Here is a 12176-nt window from a genome sequence, read left to right as displayed (position 1 = left end):
ACACACTGCTGACCAAAAGGATTTTGCATGAACATGACGCTTTCTCCTTCGGAAACGAGGTTGTGGTCGAAGTGACAATATTATCGTAAGTAATATTATATTGACCCCCGCCTTGCTTCCAAGAGTGAAATTTTTATGTTATAAGCAATGTCATGTAAAATCCTAATGGCCATCAATAAAATACATATTTTACTACCAGTGAAAAGTAATTTTGATTTTGTAAGTCATTGAAAACAAACTTAAATAGCATTCATCCTCAGGCAGCGCATTATGAAGTCACGAGCTAAAGTCCATTTGAATTATTGAGATTATGGTTTGTTCTCATCAAGTTAGAAAATCAAAACTACTTTTTACTAGTAGTTAAATATGCATTTGAATCATGGCCAAAGGGGTTTTGCATGACACAACGTATTTTAACATAAGGACTTCTTCCAAGGAAGCAAGGTGTGGGTCGAAGTGACATCAATGTATAATATATCCAACAAATATTATATTGATATCCACCTCCCTTCCAAGAGAGAAATTGTTATGTTATAAGCAATGTCATACAAAATCCTATTGTCCATCAATAAAATACATATTTTACTACCAGTAGAAAGTAAGTTTGCTTTTGTAAGTAGGTGAAAACAAACATAAATAGCATTCATCCCAAGACAACGCATCGCCATTTTGGAAAATCGTGAAGTCAACTCCATTTGAATTAATGAGATCATGGTTTGTTTTCATCAAGTTAGAAAATCAAAATTACTTTCTACTAGTAGTTAAATATGTATTTGAATCATAACCAAAAGGAGTTTGCATGACACAACCTGTAACATAACCTGAGCGAGGTCGGGGTCGAAGTGAAAATACTGCACGATAAATTTCTTCACTTGCTAATTTTACTTGGTTTGTAACGTTCACTCACCAATATGTAGACACTTGTCAATGTATGTCTTTATACTTGGTCTCGTAATCCTAATTACTTTATAATCATACTTGTATGCATGTTTTTGAAACTTAATAAAAAGATGCGATCTGCGAATGTATAACAATAATGTAATATACAGACATTTTATAGTTTGCCTATATGAATCGTAATTCGCACGCACGCCCTTGTGCATGTCGTATGCATCGTTACACTTCACGACGAAAACAATGATTCTGTTGAAAGCTACGACAACTTAATAAAAACAAAATGCAAATATTAAAATTAAAGTTATAGGGGTAATGTCAGGCTATTACCTTGTTCGAGGGACGTATCCATCAATATCCACAAAATACAAGTGATATGTAATTCATCTGCAGATTTCCCATGTGATGTACGTGTCTTAAAAACAGTCTTATATACGAAAACGTGATGTATCGTTTCAGGTTTTTCACATTGCTGTACAGTCTCATTGGTCACCCAAGATAGCACACCTGGCAACTAATTGCATAATGTGCGTCATTCTTTTAAAAACCTTATTTAGTTAGCCAATAATGAGCAATCAATCAATGTATTGGCGGTTAATCCTTTGAAAGAAGGGTGTTGTTTTAACATAGACATAGACACAGACACGACAGAATGTATTCAGTATAGATTAGTAAATGTATATACATAAACACCACCTTTTGACAAATGCCCCATTTAAATCCGCATAAAAGTAATCAATCAATCAGCGTGTTATCGGTTAATCCTTTGATTGATCCAGACACAAGAAATGCCAAATGGAGACCTTTGACCTAATCTAAGTGGTGTTACCACTAATTATAGTCTTATAAATTCAATAACTGAGCATCAAGTGAATGATGACAAATACCGTGTAGGTTTATACCACCTAACACGATTACAACCAAGCGACACCAAGTGATTTTGACAGAATCGTTTATGAAAACAAGGGTTGTAACTCGAAACCTAGGCAAGGCAGGAGACAAAACTAAATGATAGCAGACTGTGAGAACATATAGCTTTCATCTTTCACAACAGCTGTCGCGAATTCAGGTTTGTACAAACCTGTAAACGAGATAGTTGAACCCCTGAACCGAGATGAATTCTGCATAGACCCTCATATCTATACCTACTATTACGTCACGGAGACGCGCCGCTCTGATTGGTTGAAATTTCGTTTGCAGTTGGGAATTGTGCACTGTTCTCAAAAAGGTCGATTTAAGGTAATTAAAGATCAAAATGTGCAGTTTTATTGACGGGATTTCATTTATAGCGATGGCAATGAGTGATTTACGCATTTTCACCCCCTAGATTATATGTGATCTTTAATTGTCCCCAGGGTAGAGGGCACTAACACGAAGGGTTTTACCCACACACGGGTATGTATCGAGTGAATCCATCAGTGAAGGTGTTGTTGTTGAATATCGCCGCAGGTTTATGTTTACACGATGCCATTTAGAAAGTGGTCAAATGCAGCATATGTCATATTTGGGATTTCACTTTCTCAATAAAGTACAAATTCTAGTACTTTTTGGTTGAGTCCCATCCGGGATTCGAACCCGCACCCTCAGAGTCAGGCACCTAATCGCCAGCACACAAAGTCAGCCGCCTAGCCCCTGGCGATTAGGTGCCTGACTCTGAGGGTGCGGGTTCACGACTTCGAATCCCGGATGGGACTCAACCAAAAAGTACTAGAATTTGTACTTTACTGAGAAAGTTAAAATCCCAAATATGACATATGTTGCCGCAGGTTTAGTGAAATAATCGGAGAGTGCTTGTTTCATCAACCTTGTTTACTGATAACCACCCACACGCGGGGACACGTTCCGGGTGAGGATTAATACAAACTGTATTAAAGAAGCCCTTCAAGAAAAGGGCATGTTGTTGTACTTCCTGTCTCTTTATTGATTATTGTTTTGGTGGGTACAGACAGTGTGATGAATTGGTGTGTGTGTTTATGTGTGTGTGCTCGGCTGCGAACACCAGTGGTTCTGTTCTTTTGTGAACCTGGGTCAATGCGTGGAGTTTCATACGCGTTTTAAATACTCACATACACCCACATTCGAACACCGCGCTACCTGAGGAGTACTCACTCCTCACAAGAGACACATCATCCCATATGTGCTCTACATTTAGTGCACTATATATATTTACCGCTTCTAATCTACAAATCGAGGGTTAGCAATGAATTGGTGTATGTGTAGGAATGTGAACACCCGCGGTTCTCTTCCTTTGTGAGAAACCCGGAGGTTAATTTCTGTTAATCCCGATCGATGGAGAGGCACTCACGTCGTCAGTTTTGATGGTCAACATAATGTGTATTGTAAACAATCACCTTGGTGACCGGTCCATTTATAAGCAAGATAAAATACTCGGGCCCTCACATCCATGCACGACTGATTCATAGTAATTCCAATCGCAAGTCACCATCCCGAACTTGAGTTTTGATAGGTTATTGAGGGTTCGGTCGTCCGTGGACACTCACTCTCTCTCACTCTCTCTCTCTCATACACGAACAGACAGACAGACAGACAGACAGACAGACAGGCAGACAGACAGACAGACAGACATTGAATCGAGCTCAAACGGCAAATCAAATTGCAGCCAGTCTGAATCAGGCTACATGTGTTCGAGTTTCTGATCTGATTAGGAACCGCCTCCATGCAGCTCCAGACCCGTAGCTTGTACCATTAGTGATAGAAAGCCAAACAACATGCATGAGTTATATAACATATTGTTTTATTGAACTGAAAGCCGTAATGTAAGTTAATATAAATTCTTACAATGATATACATATGTAGTTTACATAAACAAGAAACTGAATTCTACCCGGTAAAATGTCGCAAATCATCATCATCATCATCATCATCATCATCATCCATGTCAGAGACAGTCACGACCGCCGCTGCTTCGGGCATATCTAAACGAGTCAGGATGCCTTTCATTCTGAGTCTTAAAAAGAGCTTAATCGTATTTTTAAGCATTAATGGATCCGTGGAAGGATTCATATTATCCAGACTGCGTAGAATTGGTTAAACAGAGGTGCCTGTTTAAAGTATGAAGTGTATTCTATCACGCAGCTGAGGCTATTAGCCATTTCATTTTCCCACAACTGTATCATATATCTGTCCACCCAGTCATCCGTTCGACCCTTCTACTGGAACTTATTTCTCTTGAGTTTCATTACGTCATGACGCAAGTTATACAGCCACTTCCAGAAGCATTGCAAACCCACATCTTGCCACTCCTCGGCTTCCTCATTAGCGAATGGCGGTGGCTGCTGCTTCCTACCACGACGTCGATGATGTTTGACAGCAGGACGACCTCCTCCACCTCGACCAACCTTCCTGGGGAAGCCTAAGTCACTGACACCATCATCATCACTGTCCATCTCATCATCATCACTGTCACGCTTTCTCTTTGATTTTAAGATAGTATTTTCTGGACACCAATATTTGATATGCTGTAGATCGTACATGTTATCACATGTTATCTATCAGCACCCCGCAATCAGCACAAGCCTTGGCCATTGTGAACAGACCCCGACTGCTACTACTACTACTCATGGCAGAATCCGCGTCTTCTTCTTCCCGACTGACTTGATTATGATGATTATCGTTTGAGCTCTCTTCTTCTTCAGTCGTGGCCAGCTTGGGAGGGAGGATACTATTTGGTGAGGTACCCCTCGCTATGCTGTTGGTGGTGCCGGTGAACTGCTGCTCTTTCAGCGTGCTCTGAGCTTTAGCAGCACCTTCCTCCTTGGTTTTTATAATGTTCACGTGCAGACGGTCCTTCTCATTCTTCCTGTTAGGTTTCAGATCAATAGTCAGTTGTCCAAAAGGTTGTTCTGCAACCCGCTCATACATGGACACAAAACGGTCAATGTTTACAGGGAAGTTTCTACGAGTAAAGACCCGGATTCCTTACCTCTCGGAAACAGGTTTTGTACTAGAAGAAATATCAGCACATTCTTGTGATGGGATGTTTGGGTAAACAGTCTAGAGATACGTTTCGCATGTTTAGCTTCAGCCGTTAAATCGTCCAAGACCAACACGTAGCACTGACGAGCGTCAAAGTAATCCTCCTCTAATATATCATAGGGAAGTCCTTTCACAAATGTCACTACTCGAGACGATTGCTCCTTTTATGGTTTGATATAGTGGCTGCCACTGTGTGTAACACCAAACGATATGGTCGGGGAGGGGTTTGATCAAGCAGCGCTGAAGCAGCACATTGTAGGTAAACACAGACTTTCCACAACCACTGGATCCAACAACGACAACATTCGAAGTGATCAGAAACTTGAGTCCCTCATGTCTGTCCATATCATCCTGGGGGGGGGGGAGGTACGACGTGAGTTGTTCCATGCCTTTGCTTCTGATGTCTCCGTAGGTTGTCTTCGTTATAAAGACGTACACATATTGGTCATTAGTCATATGGTTGTTTCTGGAAAAGTGCCCGAGTATGTTTCTCAAACACCACCCTCTCAGGCGGAACAAGAGATAATATACGACGTACTGTCCGCACGTTTTCCCCCACTGGCTCTGGACACGGGTGTGGTTCCAAATAAGCGCTCTGCTTCCTCATCTTCTTTTGTGACGACGGTGTCGGTTGTTGTTGTTTATGTCGTCCACAAGACGACGTTGGTTATTGTTATTTATGTCCTCCACAAAGTCTGGAACCTCTTTTAGTCTGTGGACTATTCCATGATCGAATCCGAGGCTGTCGAAAATGTCATTATTGTTGGCGTTTACGTAAACAGCAAACCAGTGTTGACCCGGTTCACGAGCTCGCTCCGCATTAACTGTATTAGCAGATGGTCCCTCTCTCATACGGTTCGCCAGATCTTTTGTTAACTGATTCATGGCGAACACTCCCAAAACGTGCTGTCTAAGTACGGGGTCGCACTGTATAACGCAGTCTAGTTGATAGGTGTTCATAACTTCGTTCACTGCTAGTCAAAAATCTCAATCGTTTGCACATCTACGAATATAGCAAACCAGTGTTCTCCGGTATTGACTATAATCACTGAACTGAACTTTATTTACACTCCGTCCGCGGTCTACGGCATAAGAGGTACAAAGCTACATACAATGCATTACTTAAATACAGTTGTAAAACATAAAATGGTCATATATACAAATCGCTTGATTTCAGACATGAGCCGTATGTACATTCTTTTAATCAGTTAAGACAATTTTACACTCGTGTGTTATCGGTTATCTTTTGTGGTGGCATTGCTTATAATGAGATATTATTATTCTGCAGAATATTGCTAATTTCCTGATTGTTCCTAGTTTGTTTGAGCGAAATAGCTGGTTCATTTTGTACATGTTTGGGTTTCTACAGAAATGGATGTTAGTATATTTTTTTCTCTCTTGGGTCAAAGTAGAGCAGATAAACAAAAAGTGAAAATCATCTCCAATATCGTTGGTATTACAGAGAGTACATAATCTTTCATTCCTGGGGATTTTAATCTATCGTCCGGTTTCAATTGGAAGATAATGGTTTGAGGTTCTGAAATTAAGTAACGATCTCCGATTATTATGATGTAATAAATTCAGACAGGCTTTATATTTCAATTCAGAGTTTTTAAGGATATTATACATAGCGCCTCTTGAAGAATTGTCTGTGTTTGAAATCCAGGTCTGTATATTGATGTCCTTAAGTTTGTTTACTACAAGTGCTTTAAGATGATTTTATTTGGACATGCCTGTGTAGCCCAAATATAGCTCATTCCAATTTTGTCCTTAATACAGGCAATCAATTTATAGCTAGATATATTACGGGTTGTATATAGTAATTTATAGACTTTGAGGGAAAATTTAGAGGTCTTTCCTGAAACGAGTGTTCTCCAAAAGAGAAGCATTCGCGATTTAATTTCAATGTCCATCTGGTGTCTCCCCAGTTCTCCATAAACCATGAATGAGGTGGTGCTTTTCTTTAATGAGAGAAGTTCCTTTAGAAATTTTAAGTGAATATTTTCTACCCACGAATTATTACCAAAGTCCCACAATTCACACCCATAAAGGAGAACAGGGGCAACTAAACAATCAAATAATCGTAACTGACAACCACAAGATAAATTAAGTAATCTGCCTTTGATTAAAACCAAATACATAGCTTTGGTGGCCTTCTCAGCTAGATTCTTTGTAATTAAGGGGAACGTATTGTTTTTTTTTGCATTGTGATTCCTATGTATTTATAAGATTAAGTATTTTCAATATTATATGATTTCCAATTTTGAAACAGGATTTATAATTTTTTTTTGATCCACCAAATATAAGTATACTTGTTTTGGATGTATTTATAGTATTTGTCGAAGCAGTGGTGTAAATCATGTGGGTCTGACGCTAGTAGAACGGTGTCGCCTGGATACAACAGAACAAATAGATTTATCACAGTCTCTGATCGGTTGATAAAATCATCGGGATGTAACTCGACTCCTTTACGGTTATCAGTTTTTAGGTTATATTCGAGATCGTTTAGGAATATTGTAAATAGTACTGGTGATACATTTCCACCTTGACGGACGCCACAAATTGATATCAAACAACATAACCGGAAAATGCTTCGAAGTTATTCATACCAATATATCAAATCTTGTGTATCATGTGATGGAATGAAGATCAAGGTACAATCCCTCTTTCTGTTGATGTTAAAACCCGCATGGCAACCACTTGGTCTAAATTATGTACAAACAATCCACCTAAGTTGTCTTCAATCCTATATTCTCTCGTGTATAATCTCCACAATGAAGGTACCCGTGGTTGTAGCTGGGTTTCATGTATGGGGAACATTTTTAATAACATTGGTTTGAGCTGTGTATGGCTCTCACAGTCTCCTATTTCATCTTCCTGGATCAAGAAATGCAGCTCACTCAAATCTTAAATGACAATGCTATTCAACTTTGGAGCTCAGAGGTGGACAGTTCCCCAAACGGCCGTTCTGAGTATTTATACCATGTATGTAACTCCTCGCATTAACCTCCGGGTTTTTGTTTACAAAGGAACAGAACCGCGGATGTTCACATTGATACACATACACCAATTCATTGCTAACCCTCGTTTTGTGGATTAGAAACGGTAAATATATATAGAGCACTAAATGTAGAGCTCCTAGGTTCTGCTCTGATGAAGGTTTTTGAAATGTGTCGCGTTCGGTTGATTTCGTGTTTGGTCATAGCTCCGAGCAGTGATAGATTTCCATAGAAAATTGATCTCATTTACATAAGTAAGTCGGGCTATGTTAAATTTCCATAGGAAAATGACCGTATAGAGAAGCACATAACACTACTCTGTAGAGCTGTGCTGTACCTTATATTGCATCTTTTGTAGTTAACACGTTCATTGATGTGTGTATCACGGATGGCAAACATCACGAGGGCCAGGTAACTGGCACCCATATATTTGACGGCAATGTTACCAAGGGTGTATTTGCCGACTATAGCATCTTAAACATGATCAGAGGGCATGGGATTTGCGTACGTATTACAGTCCACCAGGGATGCAATGGCATACGAGAAGGATGGACATCGTTAGATTAGGTAGGCTTTTGTGTGTACTGAAGTTGTACCTACTTTGTACTAGCAATACATCAAACAGACGGTATTCATGAGCAAGTATGTCAATAGAAAACCCCTGGATAGACCAGACCAGGGATGAATCTCGTTGTGAAAGGACGTCCCTCCAAGTGAGGTAAGGACTACGTTATTCGAGATATGAGCTGCAGATACAGATTTCTATAGAAGGGGGGATGAGACTTGTGATAACTGTTTCATATGCTACAACTCGATAAATGCCTGGTCAATGCAACAGTTTCAGTTAGCAGGTGATTAAGTTGGTGAAGACATTTCTAAATCGGTTTTACACCAGCTGTTCTCCAAAAAGGTCCTTCCAAAGATAAAGAATGATAGAATATTGTTGAGAGAACTACAACAGACGTGGCTAACCATGGTTGTGTAACAGTACGGCATATGCTCACGCGACTCACGCGAAGGTACAACACCAAAATATGAATGCTATAACAGTGGCTAATATGGTTTGAACTACAGTAGATGTGCTTAAATATCACCCTTTGATGCAGGAAACGGCATATACCTACATGACATTGGCTGATATGCTACAAGGGGAATTATGACAGATGTAGCAGTGACAAGTACTGTTTGAACGGAAAACTGTCTGATACAACATATTGGCGACAGGGTTTCAAATGACGTATTACAAATTACGTATAAGAGTCTTAACACGTGATTGAAACAAGCTGTTTGATTGCTTGACAAGATTGTCAACAAAATGCCCGCTTAAACGTGTTCGCTTAAAAAATTGTATTAGGTTCAGTTCGTGTCGAATTCACGAACAAGATTGGAAACACATCTGCTCTCAGAAACTTTGATTTCTGCATCAAAGTTGACACGTAGATCACAAATATCTTACCGTCTGTCTCGTTTATCTCTAAAAGGTGTGATAAAAAAATCGATAATCGCTTATAGGTTTGGAGACTGATTCCCAAACTTATGTTTTATTAAGGTTAAAGCTACCCAAAATTAATCGCCCCTTTAGCCATACTTTCTGTGTAGCACAAGTCTATAAATACCTCTACCCCTATAATCTACCTCCTATATACTCTACCCCTATAAACTACCCTTATACTCTAGCCCTTATCCCCTACCTCCTATATACTCTACCCGTATACTCAACTCTTATACTCTACTCCTATATTTTACCCTTATACTCTAGCCCTGTATCCTCTATCCCCTACACCCTACCCTATATAATTCACCCGTATACTCTACCCCTATATACTTCAGACGTATACTCTACCCCTATACTCTACCCTATATACTCTATCCCCTATAGTCTACCCCTTCAGAAAGAAAGTCATATATAATTCATATATACTTATGGCATCGTTAAATTGATTTTTAATCATATGATTTATAAATATTATCACGAAAAGGTAATCGACACATTCACCAAAAATATATATGGAAAGTGAATCCGTAAACATTATCAGCGTCTTAAAAATACTGATATTAATCAGTGCATTAAATCGTTACATGCTTCACCTGAATCTAGACGTAATGACTCCACCTGTTTCGATGGTGTTGTGAGTTCTCATATTGACAAAACGGCCCACTTCTTCTCGATTTGGGGACTCATACAGACGTTAATAACCACGGTATGCATGCAAACCAGCAAATAACAGTGAAGTGTACACAGAAGGTGCAGCGCTATTATGAAACAAAATGAATGGAATGTTGCCCTGTGCTGGTGTCATGAACTGAAAACCTTGTGACTGTACAATACAACATCGTTTCTGTTAAGATTCAGTATTGTATGCTGGTTACTTTTTTAAAACTGTCAGTGAAGAGTTATCTGGAAACTACTAGAGCAACCAAAATAAATCAGTAAGTAGTTTACATACACCGAGACTGGCCTTGTCACCTTCTATGTTCTGAACACCACCAGTCTGTGAAGATATTTTCAACCCGTATATTAGACTCATCCAGTTGTTGACAAGTGTAAAAAGTCATCACTGACTTCACATTCATGACTGCTGGTACTTAACGTTATACGTATGACTGCCCTACCATTGAATCATTTATTTGAATGAAAGTGTGTTTAACTTTATGGGTATAATTCGGAAATCGTCACTTAAGGTTTAATTTTTTTAATCATTTTTCAGACTGAATTATTTCTGTAAGTGGTTAAAAACTGAAACCAACACAATGTAAACCTAATTTTCAGAAATGTAGTATGTCCTTCTTAGTTTATCAGTTGAAGTTTGTGACATTCTTTTGTTACCTTTTATAATACCCTAGGACCAAGCTTGTGTGTATGAAGTGCGAGTGCACCTATATATCGAATTATCTGAAGGGATTAACATAATCCATGCCCTCAGTCAGATGATCCGTAACTGCTCGTAGCTCTTCAGTTATGCTTTACGTGTTGTTTATATTCCAGCAGACATCCTAGAAGGAGAGACAGTTCTACGGTGTAAGTCTTTTGTCAAAGACAAGTTTAGCGGACAAATACAACTACCCAATGAACTCCCTTTATCTTGATCTGCTTTGAACATAATTGCTTAAGTTACTAACCTGTTGGCCGTCGGTTGAAATGCTTATCTTCTTGTCACGAAAAGCTGCTCTGATGTTTAGGTCAGTTTCTGACTTCTAGCCTGACTCCCTACGCCGCTGTTTCAATTTGATACGAATGTATGTAGCTTTCAACTCTTTGTCATACGTAATGTAATGTATAATCAGGGATACTCTATAACATCTATATAGGCTCCCTGGTATAATGAACAAGATATCAAAAAAGTTGTAACTTTTCCAAAAGGAGTAGATAGAAACTTAAATTGTGGAAGTATCTATAGTTTGTTATTAAGTATACAGATTAATGTATCAGTGAATTGTTCTTGCAACAAATGCAAGTTTTAAAGAATTGCTCAGCAAGTCTTAGAATGCTACTGAATGGGCAGTTCAGCGGGACTGACATTCTTCCCCGCGTTATCATGTCAGCGCGTAACAGAAAGTACTGTGGTATTCACCATGCAATGTGCTCTTTGGTACAGAGATGTATAGGTCACATATTTCGTCTCAACTCTCACGTCAAAAAAGAGAGATGCGTCTGATAAGTATGTAGCTCAGTCTCACTGGCTGTGCATTCCGCACTGGTATGGGAACCAACCAACGATAGCGGCCACGAACTTACCAAAGACGTCCATGTGCATTGAGGAAATGCAGAAATCAGTCCAAAGCGCTACCGTTCACCAAATGAACACATGGAATATGCTAAAACTGCCGTGTTCCCGTTGAATAGATTGGCCAATCATAACATGCTCTGTTAAGTCAAATGTTACTAAAAGCGATTGTATTCTGTATCACCATCGTGTGTTCTTTTGTTGTTATGAAAAGAGAACTGGACTCTAGAATATCATGTTCGGACATGCACACGGCGTTTCCTCAATAAGACCCTTAGCAAGTGTTCAGCTGCCAGTTCCTAGCTTTGTACAACGCTTCAGAAGTTTCCACTCAGATTCTAAAGCTCTGTCAGGATCTTAATAGATAAATAGATAATCTTGTCTGGTCGAATGTTGCACAGGTATTGTCCCCCTTTCACGTTTCGTTTTATTCACTTTGTTTGGTTTTGTGTCATCTATATTTCAGAAGTAACGGCGTCATATACTCTATATTCTTTAGAATTTGCTCTCTAACGCTCCCCAAAGCAATTGGATATTCCCACAATGAGCCTATGAAGGTCAC

This window comes from Haliotis asinina, chromosome 5, assembly GCF_037392515.1.
Source record: "Haliotis asinina isolate JCU_RB_2024 chromosome 5, JCU_Hal_asi_v2, whole genome shotgun sequence".
In the NCBI taxonomy this organism is placed as follows: Eukaryota; Metazoa; Mollusca; class Gastropoda; order Lepetellida; family Haliotidae; genus Haliotis; species Haliotis asinina.
The sequence above is the reverse complement of the archived record's forward strand: the minus strand, read 5'-3'. Positions refer to the sequence as shown.